Source organism: Eptesicus fuscus, chromosome 2, assembly GCF_027574615.1.
Source record: "Eptesicus fuscus isolate TK198812 chromosome 2, DD_ASM_mEF_20220401, whole genome shotgun sequence".
Classification (NCBI taxonomy): Eukaryota; Metazoa; Chordata; class Mammalia; order Chiroptera; family Vespertilionidae; genus Eptesicus; species Eptesicus fuscus.
The window spans coordinates 77484016-77504987 of NC_072474.1; the positions used below are offsets into that span (position 1 = coordinate 77484016).

General features: G+C 37.3%; 1 pseudogene; it reads left to right on the forward strand.

Annotated features, from left to right (window-relative positions):
• The first annotated feature begins 275 nt into the window (after positions 1–275).
• On the forward strand, positions 276–851 carry LOC129150503 (jun dimerization protein 2-like; annotated as a pseudogene).
• The last annotated feature ends 20121 nt before the right edge of the window (positions 852–20972 follow it).

Sequence of the window (20972 nt, forward strand, 5' to 3'; positions counted from 1 at the left end):
TATAATAAAAGCCCAGCAACCAGAACGACCAAAGACCAGAACCACTATGGCCCCTTGCTGGGCTGGCCCCGCCCCCCAGCAAGCAGTTAGGGGTGATCAGGCAGGCGAGTGGTTGGGGGCAATGAGGCAGGCAGGCAGGCAGAGCCCCGCTCGCCTCAAAGAGGGAGACCCAGGCCACAGCCTGCGAAAGGGATGCTGGGCAGCTGTGATGGGAGGCGCTGGCGGCGGTGGAGGCTGCAGGGTGGGGCTGGCACCATCATGGCTCCTGAGTGGGCATGGTGCCTTCAGCCTGGCCCAGGCCCCAGGGTTGCAGCCTCTCCCTGCGGCTTCTGCAGGGCTGGACTACAACTCCTCCTGCTGCGATGCCTGGGTAGATCCCAGATCCTTCCATAACTGTGGGCTCTCTGTCAGGGCTCAGCCCCTTGATTGGAATCCCCAGCTCAGTCTTGACTGCAGAGGAGCTGAAATAGGCTGACATCCACAACATTGGGGCCATGATCTCCTCTTTGCACTTCCTGGAAGTGAAACTGGGCAAGAGGCCTCAACCTGTGAAAAGTGAGCTACACAAAGAAAAGGAGTGGAAGAAAAGGCACTGGGAAAAGAACAAAGTGGTGGCAGCCCCATGCTGGGATAAGAAGAAAGAGCGGACAGAGTTTCTTCTGTGGGAATCTGAGTAGCTGGAGCTCATGAATGCAGAGCTAAAAACCTAAATGGAGGAGCTGAAGCAGGAACAGCAGCAGCTCATCCTGATGCTCAGCCGGCATTGCCCCACCTGCATCATCAGGACCGATAGCATTAAGACCCCCGACTCAGAAGGCAACCCACTGGTGGAGCAGCTGGAGAAGAAGTGACCATAGGCTGGGATGAGGAGGAGGAGGAGGAGGAGGAGGAGGAGGAGGAGGAGGAGATTACGAGAGGGAGGAGGAGGAGGGTACCAGAGAGCTCTTACTTGCTGCATGAAAAACTCTTCAATGAGACTCAACACAGTCAGCATCAGCCAGGCTTTTTTGTGAAACTCAGATCAGCCACACCAAGGGAAGAAACCCAGGCTGATGAAACACAGGATCAAATGCTGAGACCAAAGTAGTCCTGAGTGGGGGTTGTTCTGCCTGGGGCCAGGCTTGCAGGAGGCAGGACCGAGCCTCTGGGCTGGAGAGATGCCCAACAAGGTAGCTGTGGGCATTTCTCCGGCCTCTCCACCAGGGCATCCACCAAAGGACCTCTGAGCAGCCAGGAAAAGCCATGAGTTGCAATCAAAATTAGGCTGAGTATGGAACTCAGAGTGAAACTGCAATCTGCCTGCCCTCAGCCCTGACCCTGACCCTGACCCTGATCCTGATGCAAGGCTGGAGAAGGGCACAGTGCCAGGCCCTGCTGTACCCACCCACCATGGTCCAGCTCAGTCCTGCCGTAGTGGCAGCCAGGGCGCACCCTCACTGGCCCTGCTGGAGTTGCTATGGGCACGAGGCACGGGTGCCTTTCCAAAGCACATACTCACTGAATGTTTACAGACTGGCTGTCCTGGCAGGGCTTTCAACTGAACATGTTTTTTATATTTTCTTTTTTTTTTAAATATTTTTACAAAAAAATTTTGTATACAAGCAATATATAAATGGATTTCTATAATCACTTGATGTGATACAATATAAATATGCTATGGTTTGTTTGTTACGAACAGATATTCAGGAGTTATGGCCGTTATGTGTAACTTCTAAGTACTGTAGTCTCTGGGTGTTGGGGGTGGCAGGGGTGGAGGGTGGTGCATCTCCATCTTGGTTAACTCTTCATAGTACTCAGTTCTGTATTACTCAGTAAACATTACTCTAACTTAAAAAAAAGAAAGAAAGAGGGGGGCCCAGGCCACCTGCCAGTGATGCTGTGGCAGGTGTGCGGCTGACCAACGATTGTCCCACAGAGGAAGGCCCAGGCCAGCCAACCCATTGTACCCCATGCCTGTTGCCTGCATAGGGAGGTGACCAGTGGCAGGGAAAGGGGGGAAGCACTGCACAGATGGCTGCAAGCTGCCTGCAGCCAGGAGTAGGAAAGCCCCGATAGGCCCTGATCTCAGGCCAGGCCTAAGGACCTTCACCGAGGGGTCCCGGATTGTGAGAGGGTACAGGCTGGGGTGAGAGATCACCACCCCAAGTGCATGAATTTTCGTGCACGGGGCCTCTAGTACATATTATAAAGTGTTCTATCTAAAACAAAGGAGATTGAGATTTAAAATCAACTGGGACCATCAAATATATATAACACAGCACTCCTCACTGAAGTCATGTTAGATAATGAAGGTATCATAATGAGTAATTATAGATTGTAATGATATGGTATGAAGAGAACATGAGTTCTGTATGCATAGTATAGATTTATTCAATGTTCATAAATCATCATTCAAAGTAGTCTTGATGGAAGCCAGAAAACAATGAAAAGATGTTAAAGAACTTATTAAATAGGATAGAGGGTACCCATAAATTTGGAAACCATGGTATCTAAAAACAGAAATAAAGAGGAAATATTAATAATTTATACTTAAGCCTGAATCAGAAATTATTTTCTAACTTGTTTATCAAGTGGTTTTATTATGTTTGAGTTGTATTAATAAAAGGACAATAACTGGGCTGACCCAACAGGTGTAACTTAAGTTTTTCTAAAGCTAGAAAAGGATAAATGAAGAATTCAAACAATACTTGGTCTTTATAACCATACTTGTGCCATTCATTAATTTATTTTTAAATGGAATGGTAATAAATAAAATAAATCATATTATAACTGACAAACTTGAAAACATTTTTATGTTAATCCCAATGACATAGAATTCTTTAAAAATCCCATTGGTGCATGTGTTTTACTAATAAGAGAAATCTAGGAAATCTCAAGAGAGCAGAAAAAGTATCTTAATTGCAATTATTTCTCATCTATGATTTAATGAAAAATTACTGCCTGTATGATGATACCATCAATCATAAGTTCAAAAACTGTAACTTGGTTGTTAGAAATTGTGAAAAATTCCTCTATTTAACTGTTCAGGAACAATGAGAAATTGTGTGTTATAAAGACATAGCTAATGAATTTGGAAAAAGACCTAAGCTAAAATCCAGGTCAAGATTGATCTTGACAAAGTCGTTTACATTTCATCTCAAATCCATTTCCTGTAAAAAGAAAATGAATCAAACATGTTTTGCCTTCTACAGAGTAGTGAGAGTCAAATTAAGGTAAAATATGTAGGTAAAATATGTAAATTGTAGAATGTTCTATAGATAGATGCAAGTTAACCTGATTATATAACACTAGAGGCCCAGTGCACAAATTTGTGCACAGGTGGGGTCCGGCTGGCCCAGCCCCAATCAGGATGGATTGGGGCAGGGCCTGTCGGGAGGAGGAAACGGCAGGAGTTTGGCCTGCCAGCCCTGCCCCCTATTAGGGTGGGGGGTGATCAGAGGTGGGGCCGGCCAGGGGGAGGGGCTGTGGGCCGATTGGAGTGGTGGGGGCCAATCGGGGATGGGGCTGGCTGAAGGGAGGGGCTGCAGGAGGTTGGCCTGCTGGCCCCATCCCGTATTGGGATAGGTAAGGTGATCAGGGGTGGGGCTGGCTGGGGAGAGGGGCCATGGGAGGTTGGCCGGCCAGTCCCACCCCTGACCCCTGATTGGGCCTGTTTGCTGGCCGCAGTGGGTGTCATAGCGACCGGTCGTTCTGGTCATTACAGTGTTCCGCTCGCTGGCTTTTCATATATATAATTGACATCCATCTAGTTCTGGGATAATCTATTGCAACATATGCCTGAATAATTAATGGTTTCTATTGGCCAATGAACTTTTATTTCTCTCCTAGTGTAGCGTGACTAAAAAAGAATCAAACATTTTAAAGCATACTATCCAATAACTAGTTTACAGATTAATGTGTTTTTAATCATTTGTGAAAGAACTATCACATTTATTTATATAATCAGAGGCCCGTTGCAAGAAGATTAGTGCAATAGGCCTTCCTTCCCCTGGCTCCCGGCACCGGTTTTCCTCCAGCATCCGGGACCCAGGCCTTCACTCTGGCCACTGCCTTCCATCTTTGCTCCGGCCGGCGCCTTCAGTCTTGTCTCCAGCCAGAGCCCAGCTCCTGTAGCTCCCTCTGCCCCCTCTCCCCCCGGACTTCCCCCTCATAGCAAGCGTCCCACCCTGCCCAGCCACTCCGTGCCTGCATGTGTGCAGCCCAGAGGCCTGGAGCACCTGGGGGGCAGGGCCCCCTCCATCTTTGTTGGGTTAATTTGTGTACTCACTCCTGATTGGCTGGTGGGGCATCATAAAGTGACAGTCAATTTGCATATTTCTCTTTTATTAGTGTAGATTTTACAGATGTTCATTGTGTACTCCTCATATCACATTGCATACATCAACCCTGCAGTCTAATTCATACCAGGCTGAGAGGAGCCTAGCATTGTTATTGAGTGAAGCGATATACTATAACATTAATCATCCAACCCGGGATATCTTTGATAATGAAAGATAGTATTAAAGTATTTTAAATTATATTTTCAAAATATTTACTGTAGTTATCAGTGATTGGCATACTTATAAAATAGTTCTACCCAACATTATTTTAAAAATATTAAATTATTTTTAATATAATATCATATATCCATATATTTTAAGAAAGCAAAGTTTATAATAATTCTTCATATTTGTTTTCTGATCATCAAAAAATATAAGCAGAATAATTATTCTTGGCATGTAGTTATTTACTGTAATCATTTTCTTAGTCATTGATGTCTCTAATACTATGTCATAGTTTTTTTTCTGAAAATGCTTTTTCTCAAATATGGTCTAATTATTATTATTGGTCTCCCTATATTTTATGAGTATATTACATAGTATAATTATTTCTTTATACATTTGGCAGCAATATTCTTCAAACTGCCACTTAATGGCTAATTGACTCTTCTCTGTAGATCATGACATTTTAATCAATAAAATATTCTCTGTATAGATATTGACATACTTGATAACTTCAGGAAATATTCTACTGAATAGAAGCTATCTCCAATCTCATAGTTTCCATGTTAAATATGTACATATCTCAGATTTAACATGTTCTTGGGTATATATATTTTTAAATACATTTTTATTGATTTCAGAGAGGAATGGAGGAGAGAGGGATAGAAATATCAATGATGAGAGAGAATTACCAATCGGTTGCCTCCTGCATGCTCATGGGTACTGTATTTTTACCTCCAAACATAATTCCTTGCTTTGACAAATATTTTATGAAAGTTATATGCATACTCTAATGTTTTTACTTCTTACTCAGATTGGACTCTAGAAAATTTATATATTTCCAAAAACAATAAATTTTAAGAAATATTTTCCTTATATGTAGAATTTACCTCAAAATGAGTTTTGATTGCTTTTGTGTATTGTCTATTGGATGTGTGATACAAATAGAATCTTATTTTTAAATATTGTGATTACTTAAAATTAGCTTGTGAGGATAAAAATATATTACCTATTTGTATTTTTATGTGTTACTAGTGGCCCAGTGCATGAAATTCATGCACTGGGGGAGGGGGTGTCCCTCAGCCTGACCTGCACCCTCTCCAATCTGGGACTCCTTGGAGGATGTCTAACTGCTGGTTTAGGCCCTGTGAGATCAGGCCTAAACCGGTAGTTGGGCATCCCTCTCACAATCCAGGACTGCTGGCTCCTAACTGCTCACCTGCCTGCCTGCCTGATCACCCCTAACCACTCTGCCTGCTGGCCTGATTGCCCCCAACTGCCGCCCCCGCCACCCTGCTCTTCCCCAACTGCCCACCCCACTGGCCTGCTTGCCCCCACCTGCCCCCCTCTGCTGGCCTGCTTGCCCCCAACTGGACCCCCCTGCTGGCCTGATCACCCCCAACTGCCCTCCACTCCTGGCCTGATCGCCCCTAACCATCTCTGCCTTGGCCCCACCACCATGGCTTTGTCTGGAAGGTCTCCCGGTCTAATTAGCATATTACCCTTTTATTAATATAGATACTATTATGAGCACTAGTGATGGTAATAATAAAAATAATATATTATCACAAGCAGTAATAATAGATTATTTGATAATTATGTGAGACAACTCATTAAGTGATTAGCATACCTCCTGTTCCATAGTGAGAGGTGAGTACTTTAGCTGCAATTGTTATTTCTCTAGTGAATGTTCCATTGATTTTCTTTTTCTAATTTTCAATCAGTATTTTATTCTTTTTTATTACTTTAATATATATGTTAAACTCATTAATCTTTGTTACATATGTTGCATTTTTTCCAGTTTATCATTTCCTTTTAACTTCAGATATTGTGAGACTTGATTATCTAGGGCAGTGGCTCTCAACCTTTCTAATGCCATGACACTTTAATACAGTTCCTCATGTTGTGGTGACCCCCAAGCATAAAATTATTTTTGTTGCTACTTCATAACTGTAATTTTGCTACTGTTATTGAATCGTAATGTAAATATCTGTGTTTTCCGATGGTCTTAGGCGACCGACCCTGCTAGCGGTTCTCAACCTGTGGATCGCGACCCACAGGTTGAGAACCGCTGCTGTAGAGCCTGAGACCATCAGAAAACACAGATATTTACATTATGATTCATTACAGTTATGAAGTAGCAACAAAAATAATTTTATGGTTGGGGGTCACCACAACATGCGGAACTGTATTAAAGGGTCGCAGCATTAGAAAGGTTGAGAACCACTGATCTAGGGGGTGATATGACTGAATGCATACTTTATTTAGTTCACAGGTAAATTTGCATTTCTTCAGGCATAATCCTGAATGGAGAATTTAAACATTAGACATTGAAAATAAGAAAAAATTAAATGAATTTAATCTTTGCCCTAGAAATTTCATAGCTAATCCTATGTTATAGTTAGGTAATAAAGAATCAAACAAACAAATCTATTTTAAAAGCTTATTTTAAACTTTAACTAAAGTAACACCTTAAAAATTGACTGCTCTAAGATTTGGCATGGTCTTAATAAGTGACCTGCCTTGAGCTCAGGATGACATGGGGAAAAGCAGGATTATTCACTGAAACTAATCTCATGTTTCTTTTATATAAAGGCAAATCCAAAATCAATGTTGCTTTAACAGAATTGATTTGGGATCAGGACTACATATAAATACTGAATCAACATTCAAGATAACAAACTATATTGGAGACATTCTTAATGCAGATTGACAGTCACTAGATGAATGTGACATGATTGATCCTAGTTCTTGTTCTAATAAGTATTTATTCATTCATGTCCAAATGGTGTCCAAGAAAAAACAACAAACACTTCTCATTTCCTCTCTTTATAAATTATCTCCACTGTCCTAACTTTCAAATTTCTAAAAATTTCCAATTTAAACGTATTAAGTATAATTCCTAGAAACCTAAAAGTTCTGAAAATTTTGCTAACTTAATTATCTGAATAACTCCCTGGGAGATAAGCAAATTAAAGATGAATAATAATAAATAATAGATAATAATTATTACTTATCATTAATAAATAATTACTCATTTATTATTAATAATTAAATTTTATTGTTATCAACAGTTTATTATTTATTAATACATAATAAAATGTTTTTAAAATATTAGGAAATGTTATTTTGAAGATATTCTCTGGAAGATTTTGTAGATGTACATGAAAATTGTTGGTTTCAAATTTGAAAGAGTAATATACTTTATGTTTGTTTTAAAGTTTCTTTTTTCTGGGTCTTAAAGCTACCCTTTCATTTGTTGTTTCTCTGTAAGGACAACTTCCTAAGTTCAAAGATGTATTACTTTAATTACCTTGAAAAAATGCTCTTCTTTTCAACATACCACTCATAGTGCTATAGGATCTTTATTTCAATGGGACAATGTTCTTTGACCTTGACAGTAAGAGTAATATCGTGTGGTGAATACCTTGACTGCTATCATATGGGTTACAAAGAAAGCTATGATAGAGGGGAATTTTTTTTAAAGTTAGTCTTGCCTGGCCCAACACTTGTTTTGTACCATGATTCTTTACATAGTCTTATACACTCGATTCCAAATAAAGAATAAGTTGTCTGATCAAGATTCAGAAAAATCTCTCCCTCTCTCCTTTCTTATACGTCTTGCTTTTTCTGTCTTGTTCTCTTTGTATCTTTTCATATGAAAAAGTATTCATTCTATTCTGTTGCTTCTTTCAAAAGATTTGCACACATCCCTCTCTCCACCCCCACCCCCGAATCTGGCTTCTTTTAAGGCAAATCTGGAAGTACATTTTTCTCTCTTCTCCAAGTGATAAGACTCTAAAGATGGAAGGTAAGGATTCTAAATTGAGTGTATCTTCTCTATAGATGCAAAATCTCCTTTGGCCGGATTGACCAAGATTCAATCATTTAATTATGCATAGAAATTAAAATAATGCATGCTTATGATCTATATTTAATCCACAATTTCTAATTCAGTATTTATTGTCAATACCAATAGTTTGATATTTTCCTTTTGACTCCATTGCTTGATTTCTTAATTGATCCTGAGACATTAGAGGGGTGTGGGAAAATCATTATTAATAAACCCCAAAACAAAAATAACCCCCAATCCAATAGATCTGTAGCCCTGACAGCCATGTTAGCATATCTTTTTAACCCTAGCACAGTTAAATGACCAGAGTTAAACATTTTGACTCATAAATAGAAGAAATTCTATTTCTTCAGTGTTTAAAATTTTTACTGAGATATTCCCTATCTCCATGAATCTGAAAACTATAAAGTGACCAATATTTGCTCTGCCCTATAGAAGGAAGAGTAGAAAGATATAAAATGTGTGAAGAAAAATGAAAATAAATGAGATCAGACCAGAGATAATACATTGACGTTTCCATAGCTTGGTTTCAAGATTTAGTTTGAGCTGAACATATAACTTGGTATTACTTGCATCTATATGGCACTTAAGGTAGGTTTAGGTGTCTTAAAACAAATTATTTATTACAGAAAGAATTCTGCCTGTAGCAGAGACTAATATCTAGTTAACTCAAAACAAATTTCCCAGCTCATTCTTCCTTGTCTGGTGAGGTTAAATATTAACCTCCCCAGCTTTCCTGGAAAGTATGCATTATAAAATCTAAATCTGCTTGGGGCTTCTATGAAATTTTTGTATTCTTCATAATAATGACTGAGAGAACTTAAAAAACCTTCCCTAAACCGGGGTTGAATATTTCCTATAACTTATTTTAACAAGGGACATTACTCATTAGTAATTAGCTACTCCAGGAGAAAGGGAAGTATTGGATCAGATAATGTATGTCCTTATATGATATTCTGTACTTCTTATACACTTTGATTTCAAGGTAGATTTTATAAGCTTTTATAACTGTTATTCTAGGGTGTATAAAGGTTTCAAGAGTAGAGCTTAGATCACTGTCACTGGGGTCAGTGTTTAATTAGTTCTAGATATCTTCTCTACTTAAGACTGATAGATTAACTTGTTGGAGCTTTATTTTTCATTACTAAAGTCCCAGACTGATTAACTTGTTCTATGATCTGTGTAATCAATTGTTTATCTTGAATTGAACTAACAGCTGCAGAACACAATTGGAAGTAACCCAGGAGCAAAGAAGTCATGATTTTAGGAAAAGAAAAACAAAATGTAAGGAATCAAGCCAACTAAAATATAACTTATGCAAAGATGAGTTTAAAGGTGTCTCTTGTGTGCTACTTCTTATGTATTAACAAGAATTAGTCACAGCCCTCAGGTCCTAAAGTAAAAATACTGACACAAAGTAGTAATAAATTATCTGTGAGCATAACTGAAAAGTCTATGCTCCTCTTTTTACATTAAAATGTTTATTTACTAGAAAAAAATAATGATGTTCCTCAGGGTCATTTTATTGTTGTTGTTCTAATAGTGTATACAATTTAACTCTAGTTCCTTTATTTTTTCATATATTAAGCAAAACTCTATATTAATTTTTAATACTATTAAGAAATGCCTATTTAAGATGATTTCTAGTTTATTAATTCTCTCAGCTAACTTGTGTTATTAGAGTGATGAATTCATTATTAAATTATTAGTGTGAACTATAAACAGTGAAGTTTGTAGCAATAAATATTTATTTGATTTTTAAATTTATTTTTAATTAATTTGTTAGCATTTTATGCTAAGGTAAATTAAGTTTGCACAAAATATTTTATATTTAATTTCAAAATTATAAGTTTTCAAAAAGAACACAGAAAACATTGAATGAGTGAAATTAATTCAAAAATTTTAATTATTTTCTTCATTTTGCTTTTGAGTGATTTTAATTATTTTTTTCCAGTATTTTTGCCTGCTTTTTTCACAGGATTTATGTCCTATACAAATTGTTTGCACATTATGCTCTACCTTAATTTCTGCTTCTGGAGAACCTAATTTGTGACAATATCTTATACTGATATCGAAATCAGATAAAATTCATTCTATAGCATTTTCTTTTAACTAGTATTTGCCCTATTAATTTAGTCTACTACATTTTTCTTTCTTGATATAATTTTAATGACTTAGAGAAAGTACAAAGTTACTTTATATAAAATGATTGATCTTATTAGCTTTAGCAGCTTCATTCAAGAAAATTAATGTCTTCCTGTACAGCTCATTGACTGTCTCTACTATATCAAATTATTTTCTCAGTAAAAATGAGGTAATGAGATTACAATATGGATATATGGAAATAGGTGGAGCTATGTAACAAAAGTGAAAAGCAATGTCTTTCAAGCTTTCCCAAATTATTTGTTTTATTATTTTTCTATCTTTTTTTCTATTTATCTAGCATCAATCTACCAATAATCTATCAATCTTCTATTTATTATCTATCAATGTTTTATTTATTACCTATCATGTTTAAATGTTTAATTCAATTAAAGATTTTTTTCATTCATTTTCTTGGTTGCCTAGGTGACTTATATTTTTATTTTAGGGAAACTTTTTGCATTTACTAGTATTTAATTACTAAAGGCCCGTTACACGAAATTTGTGCACTGGAGGAGGGATGTCCATCAGCTCGGATTGCAAGAGGTCGCAGGCCAGGCTGAGGGACCCCACTGGTGCACAATCGGGGTCAGGGAGAGACACAGGAGGTTGGCCAGCCTGGGAGGGACCATGGGAGGGCTCCAGGTCGTGTCCAGCCCATCTTGCTCAGTCCTGATCTGCTGGACCCCACCAGCAAGCTAACCTACCAGTCGGAGTGTCTGCCCCCTGGTGGTCAGTGCATGTCATAGCGAGCAGTTGAGCAACCTTAGCATATAATTGGCTTATTACATTTTGATTGGTTGAATGGCCAACCGGATGACTGGACACTTAGCATAGTAGGCTTTTATTATGTAGGATTACCTTCTCTTTTTCTTATATTTTAATTTCTGGGTATATTATTAACTTGGATCACTAGATTTTATGTGATATTTTCTAAAATGTTTCCTTTTTTGTTTTGTTTTTTGAAAAAATTCCTAAACCTTTTGAAAAAATTCCTAAATCTTCTAATTATTATTTTTTTAAATTACAAAAATAATATTTTAATTTTTTGGAGATATTTCTTATTTTCTAAATTTTTATTTTTATAGCACCCCAGTATTTTTTCTCAGCTGAAATATCTCCATTTATCTCTGATTAGTTTTCTAAGCCTTTTCTTTTTCTCTGAGCCTCTTGATTGGCTCTGTTTATATTTCATTCGGTTTTTCTTTTTAAGTATTTTGGTTTGGGTTTATTGTATTAAAGACTTTTCTCAAATGTCTGATGATCTGGAAACCTCCATTCATATTTACTAGTAAGATAAACCTTTTTGAAACTGGTTAGAAGGTCATGAGCATGGGTTGGCCTTGTGAACTGGTGGCTCCCCTTGGAGGATGTGACTTGCCAAGTCATTAAGAAAACCCTATAGAAGCAGCAAGCCCACATCTCTTTACTGACTTCCTTTATTAAAAGGATGTCAGTGGGGGAGAGGGAGGATGAAGGCAAGTGACCAGGTCAAGTTAATCAATCTGAATTCTAAGTAAACAGACTAGTGATATTTGCTAGGATTAAGAGAGCTAAACTCTGAAATATCCTTAGCAGGATGTTCCTAGCTGAAGGTAATCTATAGTACATAATAGCCAAGGATCTATGAAGCATTGCTCCCTGGAGGATGTCACATGGACTACATATTTGGAATAAAATATAGAGATTTGTGATAATTCTTTTTTTAAATGTTTATTGTTGAAAGTATTACAGATGTCTCCTTTTTTCCCCATTGTCCTCTTCTAGCCTGCACCCTCCCCCAGGCCTTCACCACACTATTGTCTGTGTTCATGGGTTATGCACATATGCATACAAGTTATTTGGTTAATCTCTTCCTACCCACATTCCCCTCTGAGATTCAACAGTCTATTCCATGTTTCTATATCTCTTGAGCTATTTTGTTCATTGATTCTACTTATATGACATATCTAGAGTAGTCAGGTTCATAGAGAGATAAAGCAGAATGGTGGTTGCCAGGGCCTGGGGAAAGAGGAGAATTGAGAATTAGTATTTAATGGGTAGAAGGTTCAGATTAGGGGAAAAAAAGTTCTGGAGGTGAGTGGTGGTGATGCTTGTACAACAATGAGAATGTTCTTGATGTAACCAAACTGTACACTTCAAAATTATTAAAATAATCAAGTTGTATGGTATGTATATTTTACTATAATAAAATATGAATGGGAATAACAGAGACAAATCTCCAGTGGATACAAATTCTAAGTAATTTATATAGGCAATCAGCCATCATTAGTGTCTACTCATAAATATGAGCTACACATAGGGATGTATTTTCCATGGGCATAGTATGCAAAGGAGGAAAAAACAATAACTTACACTGGAGAAACCTGATAAATGGCACCTCAGCCAGGTGATCAAGGTTAATATCAACAGTGATAAGTCATAGTGATAGCATGTACTCTAGATTTGACATAATAAGAATGGTATGTTTTCTCTGTGGTCTTCCTTCCAAAAATCCATTATAAGACAAATCATAAGAAAACTGTAACAGAAAGCCCAGTTGAGTACCAGGATGAGTAATCCTCAGAACTGTGAATGTCATCAGAAGCAAGAAAAGTCTCAGGAACTGTCACAGTCCAAAAGAGTCTTAGCTTTGGGACATGGCAACTAAGTGAAATGTGATATCCTTGATGGCATCCTTAAACAGAAAAAAAAAAAAACAAAAACAAACAAACAAACAAAAACATGCTGGGAAAAAACTAAGGAAATTTGACTAAAGTATAGACTTTAGTTAGTTAATAACATATCAACATTAATTCATTAATCATAACAAATATCCTATATAATAAAAGCCCAGTGACTAAAATGGCAGAATGATCAGAACGACCAGAGACCAGAACAACCACAGCCCCTCATCCCAGCCAGCAGCCCCCCAGTGAGCAGTTAGGGGTGATCAGGCAGGAAAGCGAGAAGTTAGGAGCTATCAGGGAGGCAGGCAGAGTGGTTAGGGGCAATCAGGCAGGCAGAGTGGTTAGGGGTGATTAGGCAGGCAGGCAGATGGGTTAGAAGCAACAGGCAGGCAGAGCTGGTTAGGGGTGATCAGGTAGACAGAGTGGTTAGGGGTGATTAGGCAGGCAGGCAGATGGGTTAGAAGCAACAGGCAGGCAGAGTGGTTAGGGGCAATCAGGCAGGCAGAGTGCTAAGGGGTGATCAGGCAGGCAGAGGCAGTTAGGGGTGATTAGGCAAGCAGATGGGTTAGAAGCAATCAGGCAGGCAGAGTCAGTTAGGAGTGATCAGGCAAGCAGAGTGCTTAGGGGCAATCAGGCAGGCAGAGGTGGTTAGGGGCAATCTGACAGGCAGGCAGAGTGGTTAGGGGTGATCAAGCAGGCAGAGGGGTTAGGGGCAATCAGGCAGGTGAGCAGAGGCTGTTAGGGGTGATCAGGCAGGCAGGCAGATTGGTTAGGGGTGATCAGGCAGGCAGGCAAGCAGTTAGGGGCCAGCATCCAGGATTGTGAAAGGGATGTCTGACTGCCGGTTTAGGCCTGATCCGTAGGGATTGGGATCGGGCCTAAACCGGCAGTTGGATATCCCCTGAGTGGTCCCAGATTTCGAGAGGGTACAGGCCGGGCTGAGGTACACCCCCCACCCTGTGCACAAATTTCGTGCACTGGGCCTCTAGTATCATAAGATGTTAGTAAAAGGGGAAACTGTGTAGAGGGTAAATTTGAATTCCATATTCTATCTTTAAAATTTTTCTAAAACTCTAAAACTGTTATAACATAGAAAGTTTATTTTTAAAAAGGAAAACAGTGAGAATATGAATAAATAAGCCACAGACTATGAAAAAATATTCATAAAACCCTCCATAAAGGACGTTTTTTTTTTAAAGCATATATACATTTCCTACCATTTAGCAATAAAAGAAAAATACTTGAAAATGGGGGAAAGTTATTTTCTTATTTCCAGGGAAACTGTTTCAATTGATTATTTTTCCTGGATGAATATTTTGCAGGGGGGATCAAAGTAAAAAGTCACTCTGTCCTCTAATAAACGTGCTAACATCTGAACAGAAACTCACATGTAACCAGATAATTAGAGTGGTATCATCTTGGGATACAAGTGCAAACTTTCTCTGTGAAATGATGTGGCTTTGTTTTGATTATATTGGAGTAGATGAAATAGAGGGAGAAAGAAAAGATAAAGCCATAACTCATGTAGCTTAGATAAGAATTTAAATTTCATAGTCTGCCTGAACTAAGAAACTAAATTTCATAATCTATAAATAGGCAATATTAAAGCATTTGTCAGGGTTTGGTGTTTTGTATTTGTTTTTCTGATTTAACTTTGTTCTTGAATTTTTTTTTTAAAGTGCTTGTTTCTTAACTATTAGACTTTAGAGATGGTATAATATATACAAATTTGTTTTCTTTTCATTTCCACTTTGGGAGAACATTTATGTGTTTTACTAATAAGCCTTTTCTTATGTTCTGTAATAGGTGGGAATTGGTGGAAAAGCTCTGGATTGAAATGGGGCATAAATATGGTCTGGAATGTCCCCTAGATGAACATATCAGAATAAAATAAAAGGGTAATATTCAAAGGTTATGGACATAATGCTTTGTTTCAAGTAATACATTGTTATATTTTAAATTCTCAGTAGGAACCTCTTCATTTAAAAGTAAAATTGAAAGAGCCAGATACTGTATTTGTTGCTTATTTCAAAATTAGCATTCAATTAATGAGAGATGTTGGCAAGGGTTAAGGATCAAGGACTCTGCATTATTCATTCATATGTTTATTAAATAAAAATTGGGAACCTTGCAACACAATGAATACAAATGTATCTTAGCTGTGTAGAAATGTATTACTTGCATATGCATTAAAATCATAACACATTAGACTTGGACCTTATAGGTCATTTAGTCCAATTTTATCATTTTTCAAATGGTATAGAATGGACAAGGGAGTTGTTTTGCAGAACTGAAAAAAAAACACACTAAGTTAAATAGCTTCTCAAATTTCCCAAGCATACTTAGTTTCAGAACTAAGTTGAGCTAGAATCTAGGCATCTTTATTTTCAATGAAACACATCCTTTACTGGCTGGTAATTTGAAAAATGTGACAATGTTATATCAACTTTATGTGAAAATGTATAAACTCTGATACAAATTAAAAAATATATATTAAGTATCTGCACATATATTTTAAACTACTAGTTTCAAATATAATTTAAAATATAATTTTTCATTTTTTTATTAATTGAAAGAAAAACCAAAGTACTAAATAATGGGGGTCAAATACTTAACATTTTGCATTTCAAAACTTTGAAGTCCTTTTTCTTTCCATCATACTAATATCCTTAGTGTAAGTATTTTTTCCTGAATATAATTATGAATTATACTAGAGGCCTGACGCACAAAATTTGTGCATGGGGGGTGATTCCCTCAGCCTGACCTGCACCTTCTCCAATCCGGGAGCCCTGACGGCTTAGGCCCACTCCCCATGGTTCTCTGCTCTCTGCAGGGCTGGCCGCTCTGCACCCACTGCCCAGAGGCTCTCCGTGGCCCAGAGGCTCTCCGCAGCTGGGGCAGGATGCTTGCCTCGTTGTGGGCTTGATCCCCAGTTGGGGACGTGCAGGAGGCAGCAGACCAGTGATTCTCTCTCATCGATGATGTTTCTGTCTCTCTCTCCCGCTCCCTTCCTCTAGGAAATCAATGAAAATATATTAAATTTTAAAAAAGAAGAAGAATTAATGAATAAAACGAAGTGAAAAACAACCATTCTTCAGGTCATTGTCCCAACCCCTTGAGATTCTGCTTCCCAGCAAGTGTGGACAATTTGGCTCAAATAAACTCATAAAAGTTCTCTACAAGTTTGAACGTTTTTACATGAACACGATGTATACACCTGCTTGTTTCTGAGGGCGAGGCAACAGAATCAGTTCATGAGGTCTGCTGTGAAACTGTAGAGGAGTCTGTTTTTGCTGTCAAAAGCCAGGTCACCCTTAGAAAGAGTGTAGAAAACTGGAAATGGGATTTACAATGAGAAAACAGACAGAAGTGAACAGAGGGATGCTCCCACACTCTTTTCCACCCAGACAGGCCGGTTTCTCAAACATCCTCCCTCCCTGAAGTTGGTGAGCTGCAGCCTAAGGGTGGGGGAGTCAGAGAAGCCTAAGGCAAGGACCGAGGCTCTGACATCACAGGAGAACTTTCTGCATTTGAATGAAGTCTTGGAGTGAGATCCATTGGAATGTATCGCCCTGACCTCCTTTCCTCCCGCTTGCTCCCTACCCCACCCCCTACTCCCCAAGCCCAGGATCTGTCTGCTCACAGCTGCCTCCCCCGAACATGCCAGGTGCAGGTGGATCCCAGAGAGTGGGCACTGCTCCCCACAGCAGCACCCAGCTCTGGAGGGTGCCAGCAGCCGGTGGTGCTGCAGTCCCAGGGACAGCAACACCCAGCAATGGCAGGTCCTCAGCCTCCAGACACAGGAGGAAAGACAACCTAAGCAGCAAGCCTAAAGGATGCCCGAGAGGAACGTGCTTACCAAATTCCATGTAGAAGGCGATGTGCACATGCTGCCCAGAGGCCCTCTGGGGCAGGGATAGGATGCTTGCCTCGAAGCAAGCGTCCATCCCCGGCCACTCTGCAGCGGGGGCAAATGCTTGCCTCATCACCATAGCGACTAAACAAGCATTCCGCTAGGCCGCTCATGCTGCCTGGTCTCAGCAGCCGGCCCTCCAGGACTGGGGGACTTCAGCAGGCTGAGAGGACTGGGTGCCACCATCTTGTGGCTATGGGCGTCGCCATCTTTTGTGACGGAGTGATGGTTAATTTGCATATTACTCTTTTATTAGATAGAATGAATAACCATAATATCTGATTCAATTGTATATATTTGATGTATATAATCTTACTGCTCCTACAGGTAAGAAGGTAAATAATTAAATTCTGAGACTTTCTTATCTATAATTAATTTTAACGAATTCTAAATATTTAGCAAAATGAAAAAGAATAGAACATGGTCAGGAGAGTGTTTTATTTGGGGTTGGCTAAGATATCATCACAGAGTGTTTCTAGCCCTCCATTTCTAAATCTCCTATTTCTCTTATGAATAGACATAATCTTAAAGCTAGCATTAAATAAAATAAATAAAAGCTAATCTTATTTTGTAGAATTAGAAATTTTTCTTTCATATCTTTTCCATATATAACTGGTATATATTATTATTTTAGTTTCAGGTGTACAAAAGAATGATTAAATATTTGTATACATTATAGAATTATATCACAATTAGCTCAAATAATATCTATCAATTCATAGTGTTAAATTTCTTTTTCTTATGAAGAAAACTTTTAAGATCTACTCTTTGCAACTTTCAAATATGCAATACAGTATCCACTCCAATCACCATGTTGTGCATTATATCCCAATAACTTATTTTATAACTGAAAATATGTAGCAATAAAAACTAACTTTAAATAAAGCTGATGATTAGAAATAGCTTAATATGCTACAAAGAAAAATAAATGGGAGTTAGAAGGTCATATACCACACCTAGCATTGTAACTGATATGTGTCACCGAACATTCATTGGTCCTTATTTTCCTTAATCTTGTGGAACAAGGACAAATAACTTCACTTTGTTAATGTTGTATCTGTTTCATAAATTCCATGTTGATGAATTTTTTTACTATGAAAAATGTCAGGTCTTGTAGTTTATTTCACTGATCTTACTTTATATAAGCTGAAATTAAAAAAATAATGACAATAATTAAAAGAAGACACAATGTTCACTGAAAACATATTATAATGTAACTCAAAGAACATGCTATTACTTAAATGAATGTAGACTACCAATCAACTGCTTAAGTCACTGCAATTTAATTAAAGACTATTGAAAACACCACTGAATCTTTGTTCCTCAACTCTTCAAGGTAAATAAGTTCTTTCATGTTTACTTTTAGAACTAGTTCTTCAAAACTCTAGCAGAGTTTCGAAAATAAAATTTAATTATTGGAAAGACATACATTTTTATCAGATGTCCTATATCAGGGTAAAATAATGAATATCTGGGCAAAGTTTAAAAAGAATCTGGCTAATTAATGATTACTGGTCATGGAACCAATTAGGCCTGAAGATTTTTCTAAAAACCATAATCCATGTACTTGTTTTTGTATACAATTTAAATGCAGAGGATCAACTATAAAGACTTCTATTTATGACGATGTGGCAGATTCAATGATATGAATCACCTTTAAAAACTATAGCTGAGCTGCTAGGAAAACAAATAACATCCTTATTGGCCAAAGAAGAAAGAACTGACAATTGGAGTGATGAGCACATGAAATGATATTATAATAGTTTTGGATAGTGCTGGTTACTTCTAGTGTCAGGACACACAATTCTTAGTTTTAATGCCAAGACATGAAAATGAAGGATGAGATGTAGGGTCACATAACTACAATAGGCTATGATCTCAGTGAAAAAGTAGCACATAGATAAAAATAAATCTTACAGACAGAAACCTTAGGTCTACTTTTAAAAAAAAAATGTTTAAATGCTATAATTTTTAGTTTTATTTTGTTATATTATGTTATTTTATGTCATGTTATTGTCACTTCTGTTAAAAGCACTTACTGAAGACATATTTATTTATTTGCAGATTTCTGCCAAATAGTAGTATATACAAGATCACTTAGTTCAAATATTCTTTGATGTGAGAGAGTTTTAAGAGTGTATGCAAATCAGGGTTTATTTAAAAAAGGTAAGACTAAATATAAGATTGTAAGCCATTTTTATATATTTATGCTACTTTTTTCATGCAAAAATTATACATGCAGAATAGCAATTACGAAAGTTTTTATAGTCACTAGTGGGAGGAATCTTTTTTTTTCATACAATGAGAACAAACCATACTTTTGATTGAAAGAATGGCTATTGTATATGATGCATCTGGAGCTTTTCATTTAGAAGTCAGATGTTTCATTCATGAATACTGCAGTCAATGAATGTTAAAAGAAGGCACTGATTCTAGATTGATAAGGATGTACTAGCATCCTATTTTATAGGGCATCTGTAATAGCTCTATAATTATAAGGGAATTACATGTTTCTACAAATTACTTGATAATTATACTTGACATTACCAAGTAATTCAAAGATTAGTTACTATGTAACTTGCAATTTTGAGAACTCATTGGCATGTATTGCCTTCCTGATTTTAAGGGTTTGCTGATACCCTACCCTAAATAGTGGACACTCAGAATATATTTCTACCTATTTTTACGGTTTTTTTCTACATAAATTTGTTTAAAAAACTGTTGTTGTTTTTTTCCAGAAAGGACAAATGCAAATGAATGTATTGCAGTCATTTATCTTCATACTTAATTTGTGTTTATGCTATATTTCAGCATTACATTTACTTTCATTTAGATGGTTCAATGAGGACAGCAAGAGGTTTCTGATAAAGTGACTTTTAAACCAAAATAGTAAATTAAGTAAACTAATATGTAATATAATGAATATGAAATAATCAAAATGTTATATTGCACCCAAGCGGATATATATATATATATATATATATATATATATATATATATATATATAGACATTGACAGCAGACTTTAAAGATAAAATGTTACACCAGAGACTAAACAACATTTATAAATTACTTGGCATATGGAAATCATAAGATTTCAGAAATAATATAATTAATGAAAGTATAACTGTAGAGCAACTGATATATGTGTTTTAATATTTTAGTCTAGTAAAAATCAATGAAGAAAAAAGAATTATAGAACATTTCTTTTATATCCTATGCCAGTTAATTGTAATTAATGTTTTATATTGATATTATGGAATGCACAGATATTTATTTGCAAGGAGACAACTCAAAGAGAGTAGCAGGGTGCTAGCATTACACACTCCTTCAAGAGATGGGACAAGAATCGCTTAGTTCAGAAAACAAGAGTAATTTAACCAGCTTAGTAGAGCTCCAATTAAAGTTGTAAGAGTCAAGCCCCTCAAAGAAAAAAAAAATTAGGATCTCTTATTAAAAATTAAGAATATTAAGACAGTAACAGTTGAGCATTAAACAGACATTAAGGCTTTCTGAGATTGGGCTTTTTGCAACTGTGTAAGTTGCACACCTATATAGTTGGCCTGGTACCAGGGTCCAAATTATTTGCTTTTGTGATCAGTATTGGTCAGGACACAACAAAAGGATTCCAGAATGGATAATTATTAGAAATCCAAGCTAGCAACTTGAAATAAAAAAATTTTCTTAACCTCTAGAATAAAGTAGAATTGATTGACCAATTATGTAGAAAGTGATAAAAATGATTGCAGCATAAAATATTTTGGACACTTGTAAAATTTCACTTTGGAAAAATGAGACCACTTATGTTTCATCACTCCCCTGCCAGCCTGATTGATGCCTAACTGCTCCCCTGCCAGCCCGATTGCCCCTAACTGTCCTCCCCTGCAGACCTGGTCACCCCTAACTGCCCTCCCC